This window comes from Accipiter gentilis, chromosome 24 (genome assembly GCF_929443795.1).
Source record: "Accipiter gentilis chromosome 24, bAccGen1.1, whole genome shotgun sequence".
Lineage (NCBI taxonomy): Eukaryota > Metazoa > Chordata > Aves > Accipitriformes > Accipitridae > Astur > Astur gentilis.
In genome coordinates, this window is record NC_064903.1 from 10,665,556 (window position 1) to 10,687,225 (window position 21,670).

Sequence of the window (21,670 nt, forward strand, 5' to 3'; positions counted from 1 at the left end):
CATCCTCTTTGCATAAACCTCTTAGGTCAGCGGCTTGAGAGAGCGAGTACTGAAATCCTCATTTAGTTAGCTGCAGAAGCGTAGGCCTAAGTATACGAGTGGGCTCTTGAAAATCAGGTGCTTAACACTGGTTCAAGGATTAGTACAATAGAAACTGTATGGCACATCGCTAGTGGAGAGAATAACTAGAGGGTAGAAACCATTTAAGCCCTGGCTGAGTATTTCCTTGCAGGCTAAGAGTTCTGGTAAACAATTGTTTTTATGGTTGTACAGCACTGTTTTCAAAAAATGAGGTACTCGGAGCACCTTTTTTTCTGAAATAAAATTGGTGACGCGAGGCAGGGGTCCAAAGCTGCCAGGCCTTCACTTCTGCACCATCCGCAGTTCCCTGTGGCTGTGAGTGCCGCCAGGCTCTCAAGGTGGGCAGAGTGTGGGGGCTGCTGCTGCTGCAGCCAGGCACAACCCATGGAAGTGGCGATTTTGTTGGAATGCGGTGGAGGAAATGCAGTTGCGTGTCTTCATTGCAGAGTTCGTCTAAGTTCATCTAAGAAGAATTTAATACCTTAACTATGAGTTGTGTTTTGTTTGCCTGGTTCTTTATATGCAAGTGGAAGAAGTGTGGGTAGTTAAGGAATTGTACTGATGCAAAGCTTTTAAACAAATTTAGGTATTTTAGGAGTATGTGTCAGGCTAGTATTGTGATGGTAACTCTGGAAATAGCTCACAGTCTGAAACTAACTTGAACCTAAAATATCAAAATGAATGTTAGGGGGTTTTTTAAACTTCTATTTTATTATTTCAATTTTTTACATCAGAAAACTACCTTTGAAGTTTATTGATTTCTCTGATAATATGTTTTTGATATAGTATTGAAAACATTTTCCAACCATACCAGAATTAGGTATTGATTTTTAGTATTTCTGATTTCTTTTCACAGAGATTTTACAACACATTTGTCCTGGTTTTCTAATATGGAAGTTATTATCACACAATAAATAATTTTACAGATTTGTTAGTGTATTGCCATGAGAAATCATATGCTGGCATCAAATCCTTTCCTGGCAATTTCCTGGAATAATTATCAATGTCTGAGGGAACTGCAAAACATGATTTATTTGTATAAAGCATATCTGGAGATAAAAACTTCAGATTATTTTTTAAATCCAACTTCACACATGGGAGTTTTTTGTTGCTAAAGTGCAAGGTCTTACATGCAAGTCCTGATCTAGAATTGCAATGTGTGTTCTGAATTCTCCATGGAGAATTTCTGTTCTCTGTAGCTCTACATTGCGAGAGAGCTGGAGCTGCTGATATTGATGTGGAAATGTTAACATCCTGGTGATGACAGCTGCCAAAGCAGTCCTTGATATTTTGGCTGAATCTGGCAAGAAAGGGGAAATTGCAAAGCAAATTGCTAACCTCAGTGAATGGAACTATTTTTCTGGTGATACAGAGGTCAGTCTTTGGTCCAAATTAGGGACAGAATGAGTTGAAATCCTTATTTTTCCATGTCCTCCTACACTGTTGGGACTTCGATATTATGGGTCTCTATCTCTGGATTGACCAGAGTTCATATTCTAAGACCTATCAAAATAGTTTTCCACAATAATTTTATGTTCAGTGAATTAACACTTGCTCCTTTAAATCCAAGAAAAAAAGATAAGAAAATGTTGAAAAATTTCAAGTCGTTTTTACAGAAACATACACTGATATTTTTCTTGGTTAGTCAGTAGGAGTGATAAGAATGGTAGAAAAGTCCTTTTTTCGCTTCCTTAATATTTTGAACATTAATACAGTACTTTGAATAAGTACATACTATAGATATCTTGTGTGAAACTAGCACGGGTATTGTAAGAATGTTGCATAGAAACAAAATGAGAATGGACTGCTTCTGTGAAGTAGCCACAGGGATTGACATTTACTTGGGGAGTATTTTCTTCAAAGTAACTATATATTTTTTTCAGGTATTTTAATTAAAAATAAATAATTAGGGCAGTATCTCAAAATCTAGTTGGCTTTAGTATGAAAGTGCTTACGTTTTAAGATTTCGTACTTTGGTTTACTTTCCTTTCTCTCAAGGAAAGGTAATTTATGATTTTGGGTTTTTTTTGGTCTGCTTCCATGTGCTGGACAAAGTACCTGGCTGCTTGGGTAGTAATGCTTTTAGATTTAGATTATATACAGAGTCTGAGAAATCCCACCTTACCTATCATGAAAAGCTTTTGTGCAAGAGTCAATTTATGTGGGGAGATAAATGCACTATATAACAGTACACAAAATGCTAGTTCAGGTAGAATACATGCTGCTGCTAACTGACTAAGCCTTCCTGTGAACGCTAATCCTAATTTATGTTAAATTGTAATTAAGACAGTTTTGTTTATTGCTTGTAGCCATGAGCACCTGGAAAACTGACTAATCCCACCCCTGTGTTGGGGACAATCCAGCTGCTATTGTTGACTCACAATGCAGAAATTTTGTATTTGTGAGTTGTTTTCACGGATATTTTTTCAGGCATTAATAGAGGGCCTTTTCTTCTATCATACCAGGAACTGGAACAGAGGAAGCATCCTAAATAAAATAAATGAAGAGATTTTGGAGCAGGAGGCCAACATCTAAATAGGCTAGCTGCATTTCCATCCAAACTATAAAATAGAGAGCATCTCTGATTTACCCATGCAAAAATAGATTCACATCTTTTATTGTAGCTGTGCTTCTGTTTTGTGGTGCACATATATTTAGGCATAACTGTCAGATTTTTAGGATTCTGAAGTGTGTTATTCAGAAGGCCATAGGTGGTACCATAGCCGAAAGATGATAAATGATGAGAAGAGAAAAAGGGACAGTGTTAATTGAGTCTCAGGAGACTACATCCATAAGAATGAGGAACACTTAAGCCCACTTTCTGTAAAATCTCAAGTTTCCAGTTGCATCATCTTTCTTATTACAGACTCAGTCTAGGTTCTCTCATAAATGTTGCTGTATGTGTAAATGTTTTGGACCTGTACCTAATAGATATATTCACATAACTAGATATATCATGGATTGTGCCATCAATTGACAAGAATTGTTTTCTGTTTCTTGTATAGCATATATTCTTAAAACATAAGTAGGAGAACTCAGGTCAGTATTAGGTCTTACTGTGAAAGATTTCTCCCTTTAGGAGAATTATTTCCCTGGGTGAGTATTCATTCTAATGACTTCAAATGATCCATTTTAAAAATCATGCAAGCATGGTAGCATTTTACATTTTCTGTTGTTAAATCTTTGAGCTTTATAGGCATTTCCTATGTTTAAAAGTTTTCTGCTAAGATAACTGAGTCAACTGTTTCTCCAAGAGAAATGTCTCCTAATGTTTCATTGTCTGTCTTGTCATGATGGAAAATGTGCAAACTACTGTTACGTGACAATTACTTTCTCTGAACTTTTTGGAAGGCAGCCCATCTAGAGATCATTTTCATCTGGTGTGGAAATTTGGACCTAATTCTTCATTCATTACATATTGAAAAGCATTGTTGGTTGATTTTACTGTGAGGTTGTGGTAAAACAGGAATAAAGAATTAGGGGTTAAAAGTGAAACCACACAAGGGCATATATAATAGTCCACACACAATTCAAATGTGAGTGCAACTGCTTTGCAAAATGTTCTGACTCTTCTCATGTTTGGTACCTTGTGATATTTGCAATTGCATGGATTTTCTTGCCAGTTAAAATTAGAATTGATTGTTGTAAGAAGGCAAAATTAGAAATGAAAAAATTCAAAGTGAACACATCCCTGTTATAGACCCTAAAATGAATGCCAGTTCTGCAGTAATTTCATGTGAATTCTTCTTACAGACAGCAGAGAGCAGCAGTGTGATGACCTGAATCAGAAGGAATGATGTTAAGGAATACTGAAAGTAACTAAAAGTTAAATACTTAAAAAAAAAATCGATTATTGCTTTTATACTGGTACAATTTCTTTGAGAGACTTTTGCAAAAGTACTTAAAAATTGTGAAAAAATGACATAAACAATAAAATAACCATCATGGAAATAATTTTGAAGAAAGTTGTTTACAGATGGTAAAAAAAGTGAAAGTAGAGGGCGGGTAACTAAGTGTCTAAGGAAAATGAAGGATGGGTTAGTGTCTGAGCTGTGTATAGAACTGTCAAAAATGATGATACAGTGTAATTAAGAGCAGAAGACAAGCATTAGCTCACAGACTGTAGTTTAAAGAATAATTTTACTTGAATGCATATTGAATAGTCTGAAAGTTGATGAATTCAATGAAATTAATTTTCAGAAATCATTAACTCTGTCCACTACCAATTTACAAATCAGTATTTTTGTTCATCTTGGGAGTTCATAGGTACAGATCAAACCACATTAAAACATTCAGGGTGTAAGTCATAATGTAAAATATGAAATATTGTTTCTGAGGACTTGGAAATAGTTTCTTTCATGTATCTCACTTCCTCGTTTGATACTTTATTACAGCAAAACCAAAACTGGCAATTTTGTTTTTCATCAGTGACTGTGTTTTACCCTCCATTATTTTCCATAGTAAAAGCAGGATGTAGACTTTTGTGGGTAATGAGCAGATATAAATACCTGTGAGTCAGATAAATTATGCTGTATCCCTTCATTCCAGAGAAACTGCTACAGTGAAGGATGCAAGCAGATGCTGTTGTCCTGGTGATTGCTCGTTTGAGTCTGGACTGCACCAGGTCTGCATTCCTCACTTCTCCTTAGATGTTTGCATTTATGTATACAACTCATATGGACAAAGGCTACAAATTAAATGCAAGTAAATAGAACAGTATACATACAGTATATATGTGATGTGTTGAAAATAGCATATGGCTTATAAGGAATATGAGTAAGAGATTGCACTGGAATAGTATCTTATAGCTGTTAAAGGCAATCTGGGAAATATAACCATGACATATGATACCAGCTTGGTCATGTCTTCATAGTGTCAATCAGCTTAATATAGAACTAAAAATAGAGGCATGAAATTTCAAGTCCACCAAGCTATTCTGAGTGCCTGAGTTTGTGTGCCCCATCTGAGATACAGGAGTCAGCAATTGGCATTTTCTGATAATTGAATTACTGATGTATCTGTGTGGAAATTTTTTTTCCTTTGCTGTTATAGGCCACAAGACCGGATCTGAAGTGCACCAAATTAAAAAGAAAAGCTGCTACATTCCACAAATTATCCTCCAAGCTCTGAAAAAATACCGTTAATCTCACAATTTTCACTCTGTGAATTTTTTTTCACACACACCCCCCCCCCACAATTAAACGACTTTCATTTTGAAAGCAGGTGGTACCTTAGCTATTAGAAGTTATTTGTATTTTTGAATTAGTGTTTTACAGAGGTTTTGATGATACGGACTATTCTTAATGTGTTTGTGACCCTTGTTTTTGAGTTTCATGTACTTCTCGAGATATTGCATGTTTCTAAGGCTCTCCCTTTCTTCGCAGAGCCTTGACATTTCTTGAGCCTGAGAACGCATGACTTAAATTCTAGAATAAGCTGTTATGTAGCAAGTAGCTTTTCAAAAAGATGCGATCCTGAAGCTTTTTACTTTACTATAATGTAATTTCATGCTCTTGTGACAATTGTTTGAACTTGTATTTTCCACACATTAGCTGATAATACAGAAAGCTTAAACTATGTGTAGAAAAGCTATGTTTAAATAATTTTGGCTCTGCCCTCTACAATCTCAAATCATGCAATCACTGCATCAGCAGAGTATATTGAACATAATCCTTTTTATGCATTCATTGCCCACATATGTCAACACCTGCGTCTACCAGCTGGCTGAAGTCACTATGACTTCTCTGATATAGCTTTTCATAAAATAAGAGAGTTATTTACTAATTTTGTCTATTTCTAGACCTTATTTGACTGATAAGCTTAAGTGATTTAAGGTCAGTAACAGTGCACTTTCTGAGAAGTTTCTTGTATGATGCCTTTTCTGTTCAGATGTTTGTTGACTGCATTAAGGGGAAAACAACTTGCTAATTGGTGCACAGCTAGTAATATAAATGATTCAATGTTCCTAAAACCACAGTAGCTTTTTGTTGCAAGGAGTAGTTTTGGGAACGTTGAACCTTCAGATAACATTAAAATCATGTGGATAGTAGACAGGCTTTCTTATGTCTCCTTTTATTTTGTCCTTTCTGAAATCGCTTCTTGGACTTCTGTGCAGTTAATCAATGAATTATGTTTGTATGAAATAAATGTCTGTGTCTGCAACGTTATTTCTAGAGAGTTAGTATCATAATAAAATATAATTGCCAGTATTATCAACTAGATGGTCTTAGTGTATTTTCCTTAGATGTAGTCCACTCACAAAAGACTCCTGATAGTGCTATCACTCACAATGAATCTGGTTTGCTTTCAGTTGCCAGAACTGCTATCTTCGAGCATTAAATCCACTTTTAAAGCATAAGCTTCCAAATATTTGGAAGAAAGGAAGCATCACTGTCAATGTTACTTACAAAAATGGTGGGGAAAAAAATGAACTTCAGTTATAACTGTACTTTATTACCTGTATTTTTGTGTGTCTTCTGTCTTTCATGAGGGGAAAACAAGTTCTTAATAAAGTCCCATAATGTTTGCAATGGAGCTTGTACGTTCTTAAGTTCTTTATAATTATAGTGTTTCAAAAGGCAAAGTAAAAGTGCTGAAAAGCAAAAATCCCAAATCAAATTTGGTAAGTGGAAAACAAAATCCACACCAACGCAAAAGCTTCTCTTCCAGAGTATCCATAAGGTTTCCTATGATATGGGAGGATGTAAGGACACTGTGAATGGTTGGGTAACTTTGGGGAAGACCATGTTACCTTGCTAGCTATTAGGAAGTCTACTCAAATCTCTCTGGATGGAGTTCAGTTGTGTCTCAATATATCTGAAATCAGGGGAGACAGAATGTCTAATTAGTTATACCTAATTTGTCACAACCGTTGTTTTAAGTGATATTGCTATAGTAAATATTGCCTAATATCAGCATTCCTTCTCTAATACAAATTTTCTGTCATTTAACTCACTATTGCAGGATAATTATTCCAATAGAAGCATCAGTTGTGCAGACTAGGTAGAGCATTAGAATCATAAAGAAATCAACATAGACTTTTTAAGTATTCTTAATTCCATTTGAATCACAAAAAATGCTTAAAGCAGTCTGTAGATGGATTTTTTTGTGTGCGTATTTCTGGCTGTAACCTTTCTAAATCAGAAGCACAGAAAGAAACTAAGAAGTGGGGGCAAAAAAGCCCAACAAAATGATATTACAGTGTGTAAAAAAAAGTATATTTTCAATTTTGTCAGTAACAATTTCTGGTTGATGGCACATTCCTGATCATCAGGTGCTCAAATTTTATTTTATGTTTGAATGTGTTGATTGATTTTTCTCCAAAATCATCTCTGTGCTAGGTGTTAGCTGGTTGGTTTTAATTTTGAAAAGAATTAAGCCTCTTTTCAGGAGACAGCTACTAATGTAGTTCTTTTATCTTGCCCTACAAAGGAATATGACGATACCAGAAGTGTGGCAGGTAGTTGAGAATGGGTCTGGTGTGACAATGACCTTATTCTGATGCTGAATGAATTTGTGTTCTGCTGTGGAGAACCCATGATAATGAGTGATTCCCAGAACAAGAATTAGACTCTGGGTTATAACTTAATGCAGCAAGAATGTCTCTACAAACAGTAGGAAGTTAATGCCAGCCATATATAACCTGATTTTTTTTTTTCCTTCTATTAATTCCTTGCTCAAGAACTCCATTGTTTAGGTGGGAATCTTGTGTTCAGTTGCAAAATTAAAACTTAGTTCAGTTGCAGCAAATAGGTTAATGTTAATTTACATCTTTAGTCTGTAAATTAGTCCATTTAACAAAGGGAAAGGAGAAAGAGAGACTGAGTCATACTGTGGTGGGTTGACATCGGCTAGCTGCCAGGTGCTCACCAAGGTGATCTATCACTCCTCTTCCTCAACTGGACAGGGGGAGAGAAAATATGCTGAAAGGCTTGTGGGCCAAGATAGGGACAGTGAGGTCACTCAGCAATTACTGTCACGGGCAACAGACCTGGCTTGGGGAAATTAATTTAATCTATTGCCAATTAACACCAGAGTAGGGTAATAAGAACAAATCTAAAAACTATTTCCCCCACCCCTCCCTTGTTCCCGGGCTCATCTGCACTCCCGATTTCTCTACCTCCTCCCCCCAAGTGGTGCAGGGGGACAGGGAATAGGGGTTGCCATCAGTTCATCACATGTTGTCCCTACTGCCCCTTTTTCTTCATGCTCTTAGCTCCAGCGTGGGGTCCCTCCCATGGGAGACAGTCCTCCACAAACTTCTCCAACATGGGCCCTTCCCACAGGCTGCAGTTCTTCACGAACTGCTCCAGCGTGGGTCCCTTCCACGGGCTGCAGTCCTTCAGGCACAGGCTGCTCCAGCGTGGGTCCCCCATGGGGTCACAAGTCCTGCCAGCAAACCTGCTCCAGCGTGGGCTCCTCTCTCCATGGGGCTACAGCCTCCTTTGGGAAACATCTACCTGTTCCACTGTGGACCTCCCTGGGCTGCAGGGGGACAGCCTGCCTCACCAGGGGCTTCCCCCTCTTTCTTCAGTGATCTGGGCATCTGCAGGGTTGTTTCCCTCACATCTTCTCACTTCTCTCTCCTGGCTGCTGCTGTGCATCAGATTTTAACCCTTCTTAAATACATTAACACACAGGTGCTACCACTGTCATTGGCTAGTGGTGGGTCCATCTTGGCGCCGGCTGGCATTGGCTCTATTGGACATAGGGGAAGCTTCTGGCATCTTCTCACAGAAGCCACCCCTGTAGCCCTCCGGCTACCAAAACATTGCCATGCAAAACCAATACACATACCCCAAATTTTTTCTCAAACCTACAGCTAAGTAGGTATACTCAGAACTTTAGATTGAATGAACAAACACTTTCTGGCACAAATACTTTTTCTTTGCAGAACTGATGAACCAGACTTTATGATAAATTTTGGTACCAGGTTTTTCACACAGCACTGTAAGTACCCCAAAGTCACTTTGATGTTACCTAATGATCAAGTCTAGTTTGTGAATAATAGTCTAGTTTGTGAACAAATAATGCTGGTGTTCTTTATGAGTGTCTCAAATGTTGCATACAAATGGTAGAATAATTTCATCAGTTAAAGATTGAATTATTAGAAAAAGCCTGTGTACTGTCCCTGAAATACAAGGACTTCTTCACTTCTGTTGAGATATCACAGTGAAACTGTAATTAATAAGTAACCTAGAGAAGACAGTGAAAGAACAATGACTTGTTAAGATGGGAATTGTGAAAATAACCTTGACAATAGAAGCCAAGTCAAGCTAATGAGGTTTTTATGACGAGGTAAAGCTTATTGAACTTTTCCTACCAGTTAGCTTTTAGATGATGTTATAAATTACTGTGTTTTGGCCGTTACAGTACTGGTTTCTCCTGTGGACCCTGAAGTAGTTTGATGCATCAGAACTAATACTTTCCATTAAGTATTCTGTTTTTACCCTCTTCCTGCCTGCATGAGACTGCACTTGCTTTGTAAATGGAAAAGCTTATTAAAGACAATGGGAGCTTTGGCACCAGCATGATTATTCTAACAGTTTATTGGTGTAGTGCATTATAAAGAGTAAGGCACATAAAATTCATAGAGCTAATTTAGGACCTATTCTGCCTTTTCTAATTGTGTGTGTGCGCACTCTTCTTGAAATCATTGAGAGATTTTAATATAAATTCAGTGCGGTGTGAAGCCTTATTCTTATTTGTGCTAAAGCACTCAAGTCTTATCATCAGTTTATGATGTTTGTCTACTTTACTGCTAATGATGCTGCTGAACTGTAGACAATGATGAACAGTGTTATCGGGCAGAATACGTTAACATAAACATGCTCTTTCCACCTCTTTAAATGGACTTAGTATTTAAATGAAACTCTTACAAGTAAAATGGAAGTTTTATTGTGTTCTTTTAGTAATAGTATGCCACTATTAGACTTCACAATATGCATTTTGCTGTGTTCAGCCTTTGAATAGTGAAGAATCCTAGTATTCATCAAATGGTTTTGTGTTAAACTAAAAACTTTAAAGGCAAGTAAAAAAATTTGACTCAGCCGACATGACTAGAAAACTAGAGCATCGTGTTTAAATGAGTAGACAACTTTGATCCTGTTGGGAGAGGGGCAAAAATCGGTGTGCATCTTGAGTTTTTTATGAAGTGTATAAGAAAAGGATCTGAGTTCCATTCTACTTCACAGCAAATTATCTTAAGATGGAAAATATTAATTAAGATTAGAAATTGGAATAAACAAGCTATCCTTGAGGTGTTTGGCATACAGAATAGGGATTCTGCCATTACAAAATGGCATGGAACAAGTTTATTAGTAATATAAATGGATGTTCAGGTTGTCCAAACAAAAATAAGCATTTGCACCTATTTTTTGACACAGAGTGAAAAGAAAGCAATGTGGCAGAGTTGGATTTCCCACTTTTTTTTAGATTTCATGGAAATAGTCCATGGGGAAGTAACTTCAATAGCTATGGGTTTCTAAAGGACCGTGAGAGATTTAGGTATTTCTGTGACACGATATTCCAGGCCAGACAATGGTACAAACTGACCAGTGATTTGCACTTTTTAGTAAAATCTGTATTCTTATGTCTACCAAGAAGTCAAGGAAATTCTGAGTATATTTTATATCCTTATTGGGATAGATGTAGATACAACTGTACAATACGTAGTTCTGGTGTCTTTGCGACTCAGACCAGACATAGATGACCAGCAGAAAAGTTGACTATCAAGCAGGAAATAAATATAATCTTTTTTTTTCTCCTGCCTGCTTGTACATTTATGTGTTAGGAAAAGGGGAGTGTTTGCACCTCAAAATAGACCTTCCTCTTCATTTTTGTATAGCATATAACCCTTGCTTTATTGATGAGAGAGACTTACATGCAAGTACACGAATGTTTGGGAGTGATGTCTTCACCCTCTAGTGTCTGTCCTCTCCCAGAGAATACCTCAGTCTGTTTTGTTTAGTTTCCTTTGTTTTGTATTTATCTTTCTATGGCAATGGAAATGCGTGCCACAGTAGCGGTTGTGTTACTGCTTTTTTCCTCTTATTTGATCTTACAGTATGTGTCTTGTCTCAAGTTACCGAAGGCTTTTCTTCCTACAAGTAAATTAACAAGATGGTCCATTAGAAAGGAAATCTGTTCTCTGGCACCAGTGACAGTTCATTGATAGTAGAATGTTGAGCTTGTTGAGTCATCAGATTGGCTTAATCTGCATAGTAGTTTTTAATTGTTAACATTTTATTACAACTTTGAAATGCGTAATTCTTGGGATATTTTGGCCAGACACGTCAAACCTTAACCAATAATGAGTAATTTCACTAGGTAGCAGTTTGTCAGTTTGGCTTTTACTGTAGCGGCTGTGTCAAATTAACTACAGATACAAGATCAGATATAAGTCTTGACAAGCTTGTTCTCAATGGATCTGCAAAACTTGCTGTTTTTCAGAGGTAGGAGCTACACTGTTGTAACCTGCTAAATAGAATACATGGCTTCAGAAAAAACTCTGTTTTATATAGAATTGTGTTAGATTCCAGGAATATAGTTGCCTGGAAGAAAAAGGACCTTTTCATTTGGATTTTCTCCTGCTGTATGAGGTGTGTGAGGATGTCTTTGCTTTTTTGGCAAGTCATTGCGGATTTACTTGACGTTGCTTTATACCTCCTGAACTTAGGACATGAGTAAATGCACAAGCTTAGGTTTACAGATTATTACAGGGTTCTGAAGATTAAGTATGGCTTACATAATGTAAGCCATATTCACAGTATGGACTGTTGGCTTACAAAGTGGTTGTTCAGAAAGTGAACACCAGTGTGTTGGCAAGTTTACAGATAAATCAGAATGCAGTAACAGCTCTGTGGACTATATGCTTCTGCATCTGCCTCTCTAATACCTTGTAATAATTGGGCGGTCTTAAGTCAGCTCTGATGAAAAGTTTCCTTTTTTACAGGTGCAGGAAGGTGCACATAAGGAAACCTACCCATAAGGAGTTAGCATAACTGTAGCAGAATTAACATAGGAGCATATGGACAATTTTGAAAAGCTGAACCCTTGGTCCTAGGGAGATATAGAAAACCCAGGCACAGTCAAAGCAGATTAAAAGCTAGGAACAGTGAAGGGTCTTTTGACTAGTTTTTGAAATAGATTTCTAGAAGCAAAAAATACTTATCTCTGAGATATTATTATGATTGTCTTTTTTTTTAACTCTTGAATTTTTCATCAGAGAAATGGTTCACTTTTTTTTTGTTTTTCTAGATTTTTAGTGATATAGGTGAGATGATCAGACGTGACTGTGGTAGGGTGTTTTTGAGGGAGTGAGTAGGGGGGACTAATTCTATAAAAACAAACTCCTAGTATCCAGTTTGCTGAACAAAGTGAAAATTACCTATCAGGACCATAATTACATTTTCAGAACTTCTCCATAAGTTTCCAAAAAGGCATTCCGTTGTCCTAGTTCCTACTTTAAACACCTCTGATGTAGGCAGACAAAATGTTATAGAAGCGGAGAAGCGGAAAATGTTGTTAAGCCAACTGTTCTTACTTGAAAAGTTTTGACAGACCTAATTAATTGCTGGGCCCATTGATATGGGTGATTATACCAAGAGGTGCTTTCTGGTGATCAAGGGCTAAGAAGAACAGATTAGAATATGAGAAAGGGCTTCAGAAACTGCTGGGAATCGGTGAAGTTGGATGGAGCCTGCACATACAGATGAAGTGTAGGGAAGAAATAGGATCAGAAGTAAATAAGCCCACAGCATGCAGGTCAGCTTCAGTTGTGGACCATAAGGTGGGGAAGGGTACTGATGGAGAGAGGCTCTCTCTGCCCTTGTCACTCAGATGTGATTTTCAGAAACCGTAGAGTGGTGCTTACTTGGTATAACGCTGTCTGAATTTCTTCTCAGATACATATTCTTTTATGGAGTGGATTTTTCTGTAAATATATGTTAGAAAGGGCTGAAACTTTTTTATTGTCTCCTGGATATTTTTTTTGTCAGAAATTATGTGGATTAATATTGTTCATAAAAGGGCATGATCACAGCCACAGCTGCCTCTGAAAATCACTGAAGTTATAAACCTATTAATTTCTTGGTGGTATCATTAAAAGAAAAATATTTTATGTAATGATTGTGGGGGTTACTTTACTGTCTTTTTAAAAGGCATTTGCGCTCTCTATCATATTTGCCATTTCCAGTTGACTCTATCAGAATTGGTAGACACACTACATGCTAAAAAGCAGTGTCTAGCTTTAACTTTTAGTTCCCTTAGTTGATTATATGATGGAACATGACCAGCAACTAAATTTTAAACTGACATTAAGGTAAAATGAGCACAATATTGAAAACTTCAAGTGTTTTCTTTTATGTTCAGCTCACAAAGCTGTTCTCTATTCAAATAAAGATAGAAAATACATGACAAAGCCCAACATTGTGAGCAGGACTATTGTCTTTTGCTATTCAGGGATTGCCTAAGTAACCAGTAAACAGTTTGGCATATCTCTTACCTTTATGTAACTCAAAGACAGTACAGTTCTGTGTGGTAGAGTTACAAATTCAGTGATGTAACGTTTCAAATTAGTAAACTAATTCACTACAAGCTTGTTACCCAAATTTGGTAAAAATAGTAAAATTGACAAGTAAAATTAATCCCTTCTATGATTCTCTTGGATACAATGAGCTGTATTGTGAACCAGATTTGGCTCAGTATCTGGAAACAGCCTGGTAGACCCTATTGAATTAATGGATACCGATTAAAACCTTTAGAGATTAAGAATATCTTCCTGTTCAATAACGTTTGTTTTCTTAATTTTCAAAGCTCATGCTATTGTTTTCTATTCCTGAAAATAATAAGGATGTTCCTAGTGGAACACACACTCACATAGCCTCAAACCCAATTTATTTTACCAATCTGTCTTTGCTTTTCTTTACCGCATTCGTAGTCATATATTTGGCATATTTCATGACAGTACAAAAAGCCATCTTTTCTGTTTCTTTCTTTTTGTCATCTGTGTGCCCTTCATCTTATAAGCATTAAAAGAGCCCTCTGGCTAGAATGTTAGGTGATCTTTATTCCTATTTCATTATATCAGTGAAAGAAAACAAACATTATTTTGAAGATGTAATTGAACTTAAAAAAAAAAAAAAAGCAATCTGATTACTCTAGGCAGTAAATGAGCATGGACCACTTAAATTTTATTTTCAATGAGTTAAATTTTTTAATATGACTATTTCAGGTACAGTAGACTACAAAGTAGATGAAGTTTTGCAAGGCATAATTTGTTATCTATTATAATAGCTTTCATTGTGTAGCAGGTCAAAATGAGTTCTGTAGTTTTAAATTAGGTTTTTGGATATTAACAGCTTAATGGCTGTGGAATTTGTATCAGGATCATGATAATTTCTTAAGATTTAAGCAAGCTATAAAGAGAATTTTAAGGCAATACAAAAGCTGCTCAAATTATTAAAAATTAGGTTTTTCCACTATCAGAGAAGCAACAGAAGAATTCGTGAGCTATCAGAAAAGCAGAACATTTGTACAACGTACAAAATATTCCAAAAAGCAGGTTGCATTCATTATGTATTTCATCAGTAAGCACTGTTGGTACACTTCTGCATTTCAGCGCCAAGTGAAGTTCAATGCCAGTAGAAGGTCATCAGAGAATGAATGGATTCCAATACTACTATTACTTTATGAGCTATTGCTCATTTTACCACTTCAGTGTTGGGAGAGATAAATTTTATAATCCTGAAGTTATTTGGATTAGCTGCTTAGAACCTTTTTGTAAATTATAATACTCTAAAGCACCTCATTTTTACTTTTTTGAGCTAAGAAGAACTTATCGAACAAAAACACTGCATACTGTACATGTGCCAAAGTAGCTCATGGGAGGTTTGAATACCTCTGAATGGCATGGTGCCAGCGACATCTTGAGCTGACTGTGCTGTCTTAAAGTAACAATCTAGAAACACTTTTTAAGCTTAAAAAAATGAAATCTCGACTATATAAAGCTCGTGCTATTTTGAAGCAAAATAAAGAGAAGATATTTTAGTGCAGTGGGCCAGTAGGTATGAGATGATGAGATTGCCTGCTTAACTCTTTTCTGAGCTAACATAATGAAAGGATGAAATGGGTGACAAAGAGAAAGACCTAATTGCATGCACTTAGAACATGTCTTCTCTGGGTCTAGTCCCATCTTCTCTAGGTGACTTTGTTTTGAAATAGGCATAATAAACTTGCCCAGTAGAGAAGGTACATGGGAATTGTTGGTTATGGAGTATTATGTAGTTGAGAGTTATAGAGACAATTTATTTACTGAAAGTAAAATTGGTACCATTGTAACTACATTATTTTGCATCCAGTATTTATGGGGTATCAGTTAGGTCCAGTGGCACTGGTAATGAGTCAATAGATCCTAAAAGTTTTAAGAGCAGGATAAACATTTGTTAGCAAAGGAAGAGATACTTTATAAACTAGAAGCATTTAGGCCCCAAATGGAAAGTTATGGACCGCACAGAATCTCATCCTGAATGATTTCTGTGGAAAATAAATAAGGCTTGGAGCTCTACTGACCTCTCTCCAGCTGTCAGCCAGTGGTGATGGCAAAATCAAAGGCCATTTTCTAAGGCATTTTTTTTTCTTTCAAATTCAAACCAGATCATGTGAATTTCTAGGGGTTTTTTTTACTATAAAGCTATGGAACAGTCCCGAAGAGGTATGTACAGCCCAGCTTTGCTTTTCAAGCTTGGAGTTACATGGGCTTCATTCGCATTGTCATAGAGTAATTCTCATAGAAGTCTCATCTTGTATGCATGACAAGATCTCCATTTAATGACAGAGGTGTAGTGTTTGACAGGTACAAATTAGGTATTAATTAGCTAGACACAGGAATTGCTATTGGTCTCACCTAATGCTATTTCTGGCAGCTGGATGCAACTGAAAGAGCCATCTCCTAGGTCCCTGTGATAGCACCTGTACATGAGTATACACTGGGCTCTTAATACATTTCACAAGGAGAAAAGCCCTCATTGAGAAGCTCACTGATTTATCTTAAGGCAAATATGCATGTGCTAAAAAGTTACCATGTTGTAGTACTACAAGAGAAAGACTGTAGTCTCTATGAAGGATTATGCTGCTGATGGTAAGTGCTAAGCAGACTCTTTCATATTTTATCATTATCATTCAGAAGGTATCAGATTTTTTTAAAAATTCATTAAGACATTATGCTGGTAGAACCTTATCCTTGATTTTGGGTGCTGGATGATTTGTCTCTTTCAAGCTTTTCTCTGAACTTCAAGTGTGGAGACAGGAATTTTTTTCTTTAATGAAAGCTTAAATCCAAAGGATATAACCTGACTGCAGCTGCCAGGATTTTCAAACATGTGCAGGTAATAATGAAAATCCTTATGGTAAACTAGCATGGTCAGTTACCACCAGAAAACTAATAGAAATTCTAGTGTGACAAGGACAACAAAACTGTCATAAATAGCTATGCCTGTGGACATTTTAGTATCAGAAGGCCTCATTAAACACCCACTCAAGCTCACAGGAGTAATAAGATGGGACTAAAAGACTACGACTTTGTTCTAACTTCAGTATTCTTTCTGTGACTTCAGTGGAGTTGTACTGAAACCAAACTCCTGAATGGGACTATATTGCGTAGTATTATTAGTAAAGGAGAATTACATGAAAAATAGATGAAAAAGAAACATGTTAAATAGCTCTCAACAGAGGATTTATCTAGTGCTTAGAATGGCATTGCTTCTACTTACAACGTCTAGCTAGTATAATAATGGAAACAACATCAGAAAAGAAATGACCAACAAATAGTAAACCCAAGCTACTTCTGGCCCCACACTGTCAGATTTTTGACTTGAGATCACATGAAAAGGAGCAAAAGAAATAAACTGTCAGAAACGAAGGGGCATTGGCAGTTATACCTTAGTGTAACAAGACAACATCTATTTCTTTATTCCTTGAAATACCAAAGTACGATTATTCTTTGGGTAGCAAGGGTTCTTCATGGCTTTCTGTAGAATTATCATTGCTAGATTTTTCTTTAAGGTAAATTCAATGGCATCATGAAACTTGTGCATTTGAATTTGACATTCTCAACCTCAAAAAGCTGAGGGTTCTTCTTGAAGCTTAAAGTTCTTCCCCTCATCTCAGTGTCCTTTTGGCTAGTTTAGGTGCTTTCCACTCAGTATTGTGGTTTTCATGAACCACTTCTTTGTGTTTTAAGGTGCATCACGGTTCATGCATCATGGTCTTGGCTACCCCACTGTGAATACCAATTAGTAGCACAATACCCAAAAATCTACTACATTTTCTGAATCTAGCCTTAAATGTCTTACTGTTGTACCTCCCAGCACAAATCTTGCATGCTTTCCTTGGTCCTTTCTAAGGCATAGGCCCTCATTAATGTCAAATTAAAATGGGCTGTAGAGTTTTGCTCTTTATTCTTTGTCAGATATTTCTTGACAGCCTGGAATTTGCACTAACCTCTGTTTGATCTTTCACACTCTGACAACCTCAAACTAGAAGTTTGTTAAAGAGTGCCAACATATCTTGCGTATTAACATCTATGTTAAACTGACTTTTTAAAAAGCATTTCAATAGCATTTGGCACCAAATAACTTTTTAATGGTGACAATTGTATACTTTTGTCATTGGAATTATTGTTCCTGATCATATCAATTGGCATGTCATTTAGCAGTGTTTCTTGAATTCTCTCTGGAAAAAGCTACAGGTTTTATTATATCTGCACATTATATTTCAGGAATATTTAATGAAGTCACACTTTTCTCAGAAGTAATCTTCTGGCATATTCAGGTCACATATACGTTTTATGGGGCTATAGGTGAACACAAGACAATGTGATGGACAGAGTTGTACAATTTCTATAGTATGTATTTCAGTGTTAGAACGAAAGCTCTTCCTTCTTGACTAACACCTGTCTACTGTGAACTGTTGTGTACTACAACAGGAAAGAAATATTTCCTCTTTCTGTTCATGGACTAGCTTGATCTTGGTCAGCACAGGTTGAGTACAAAGGGCTACTGCTCTGTCTGTTTCTCCTCTGGGATGTGGCTATGGCAAATAATACGGTGTAATTCGTGGGTGCGTGGGCAGTACAGAAAAATAAATGCAAAGAGTTGTTTTCTTTGAACACAATATCGCCTACATCAACCCTTGCAGCTGCATATAGCAACAGCACCATCTTTGCACCATTCTTGACTTGGCAAAATACTCAGGCAGGGTCATAATCTATCTGAGAGTATATTATCATGTTTAGAATGCTAACAGTTTAACTGTGACAAATTTTAAAGTTTAAGAATCACTTCAGATAAAATACCTCTGCATCCTGTGCTGCTGTTTTCTCTGGAGGCGGTCATCATAGTTCTTAGATTCTTGCAAAATTTGAACTTGCTGTCTTTTTCTCAGACAAATTAGCAGTGATTACAACTAAGTAAAGACTGTGAGCCATGACATGGTAATTATTCTAAGAGATAACTAAGAAGCAGAACAGAAAAATATTACTGAAGGATGAAGACAGCAAGCTATGTTATAACTTAAAGGAAAAATGCTGAAACTTGCATCCATACGTGGCTGTATTTTTGTGTGTTGCATTATACTATAGAAAATGTCATCTCACCAAATAGCCTTCATTTTTTTTTTACCCCAGGAGGTCAGAGTCATAAGAATGTGAACCGGAAGGGATTCTGAGAGCTTGTCTTATTCCAACCATTCCATCATCTTTTTCTGAGTCGGAATCAACTGTATCTAAAGCATTGTCTCAAAAGTTCTTTAACCTGTTCTTGGAAACTTGAAATGATAAGTATTGCAAAGTGTCCCTAGGCGATTTGTATCCATGTTCACTGCCCTAATTGTTGGAAAATGTGGCAAAATCCGACATAAATTCCCCTTGCTGTACTTTAATGCCCTTGTGTCTACTCTGTACTTAATGGGCACAGAGAACAGCTTATTGACTTCTTCTTTGCAGAACAAACATGGAAGATTATTCTTGTGTTTTCTTTCAATCTTATCCTCTATGAAGTTAGTCCTTAAAAGAAGTGACCAATCCAAAGAGAAGTTAATTCACAATGATGGAGGATGTTCAGCCAGTTAACTTCAGGGCTTGATCTGATGCTGATTGAAGTGAATAGGAAAGTGATCTTGATTCACAGAAACTGCATTTTTACCACATAAAGTGCCAATGCCCTCATTCCTGCTGCAGCCAGACGTGCAGATGCTGGGCAGCACAGAGCTGGCTAAGCTTCTCAAATACATCAGCAGTGTTAGCCATACCATGTCCCAGCCCCGACCAGCTGGATGAAGGGGATAGAACATTCATGCCGTCCAGGGTACCCAGATGGTGTTCTTTACTTTTTATTCCCCGTGCTTTTGCTGTCTGCTTATGTACTTTCATGCTCATGTTTGCCATCTACTTATTTGTGTATGTAAAATTAAATTTCCTTGTTTTCTCCTCCTCTTTTATTTCCTGTAGTTATTTTACATAGTGGCATCTGTGGAATGCTGTGACCTTAATTACATGTTTAACATACAAATTGAGGAGAAGGCAGCAAAAAGCCGAGACAAACTTAAAAAAAAAAAGTCCTACAGTTTTTGTTAAAAATTCCTACAGTTTACTTTGCAGTTTGACAACATGGGTTAGTGTTCTTAGTATCGTTTCACATTCTAAGAAAGCATGTACCTATGCTCACATGTAAAATTAAGAAAACAATTTGAATATATAGGAAAATACAAGCATGTTAGAATTCAATCCTTCATTCGTTCATGCAGTACCTAATTCTATCTTAGAAACTTAATATTGTAATATTAAGAGTAATAATTCAAGATCAAAGGAGAGATGTTGAAGTTATTTTGAAAATCTTTAAGATTCCTTTTTAATTTTTAGTGAAAAGCTTATTTTTCAGGAATTTTTAGGTGTTGTCTAATGTACTTTATTGGGGAGACAACAGGACAGTTTTCAGGTTTTTTTTAAAATAGCTGACCCAGTCTCATCTTCTAATGCTATCTGGATGCTTTGAAATGTAATGACAAGTTGCATATATGCTAGAAGACTCTTGAGTTATACATATTACAGTTATTGGAATTATCACTTCATTGTCTCAGAGCACTCTGGGGAGCTACTGGCAATCTACTCCTTTCTAACCCAATTCACATATGTCTCAGAAAGGGAAGGTTCTGTTCCTCTTCAATGCCATGTTTAATCCCAGGTAGGCATTTACTGCTTTGTGTTCACCTGTGTACAATAAAACAGTAGCATCAGCCATATTTAACAACATTATTTTGGGGTATCAATTCATATATATATATATATATATATGTATCTTCACACACATGCATTTATATTGCACCAGAGCAAAATATATATTTATATATGTATATTGCACTTAATAACCTAACCACACGACTTGAAGTGCTCCTGAATAGAATAGCTTGTGTGAGTGGAGGTGGCTACTGTGCATCTTATTACTGCTGCTTTAGTGTCATCTTAGTGCTGTATCCCACATTATGCTGTGTAGGCACTCTGAACTTAGCTGAAAGACTGTTGACATCAGTGGGCCAATTGCAGTGACTTTTTACCTCATTTCTGTTCTTGCCCTTTAATACACTTGATTTCAGTACCTTATTTTAGCATTCCTTTGTCACGGTCTGCAAACTTAAGAGTTTAGTGCACCATAGGAAGCAGAAAGACAATGCACTAAAGTTATCAGAAAGAAATTGCATCATGTAAATGAGTTTTGGGGTAGTTCTGCTAGCCTTTCTCTCTAGATAATCTTGGATATTCAGGAAACATGCGTATCTATAAATACTCCTTTTCTTTTTTGATTTTCAGTTCTTTATGTTTGCATTTGCAATTACTGGGCAACTTGAAATCTTCCATGGTGGCACAGCCTAGATTGGCTAGGGTACCTCCATCCAACAGGAATAGAAACCCTCTATGCTGGCACACAGATAATGAAGTGGTATGGTAGAAACATCAGTTGCATAATTATGCTTCAGTTTATGCTGAAGAAAAAGCAGGCGTTTCCAGCTTAATTGCTGCCCTTGTGTATGAGAGGTCTGTTTCTTCTAAATTCTTTTTCTCTTAAGAAATTCAGCTACAATGTAATTAGGAGTGCAGAAAAACCAAGCAACGAAAATGTAAGTGTTGGAGGATGATGCAGGCAGCAAAAGTACTTCATGAAGGTATGCAGCATGAAAACATTGTACTTTCCCTTCTCCTCATGTGATCCAAATTCATTAATTTACTAGGACAACCCGGTATGTAAATAAGTGTTTCTTGTACTTTCAGATTAGAAAACGAAATTCAGAGTTTAAGGGAACAACTGGTTTACATGTCACAAGTAATGCTTCCCAGACAAGAATATTATCCATGGTGTTTTTCTGTATCAATAGAAAACTCTGCTTTTCATTTTTCAGTCATGGGGCTTTGTCTAAGCCGATGGTGTTCAATAGAAGATCAAATGCTCTATAAGGCTAGAAATATAATACAGTAAATATGGCTTATTTTTTATTAAAACATTCGTAGATCATTTAAAAAATGCACTCCTTTATTCAGGCT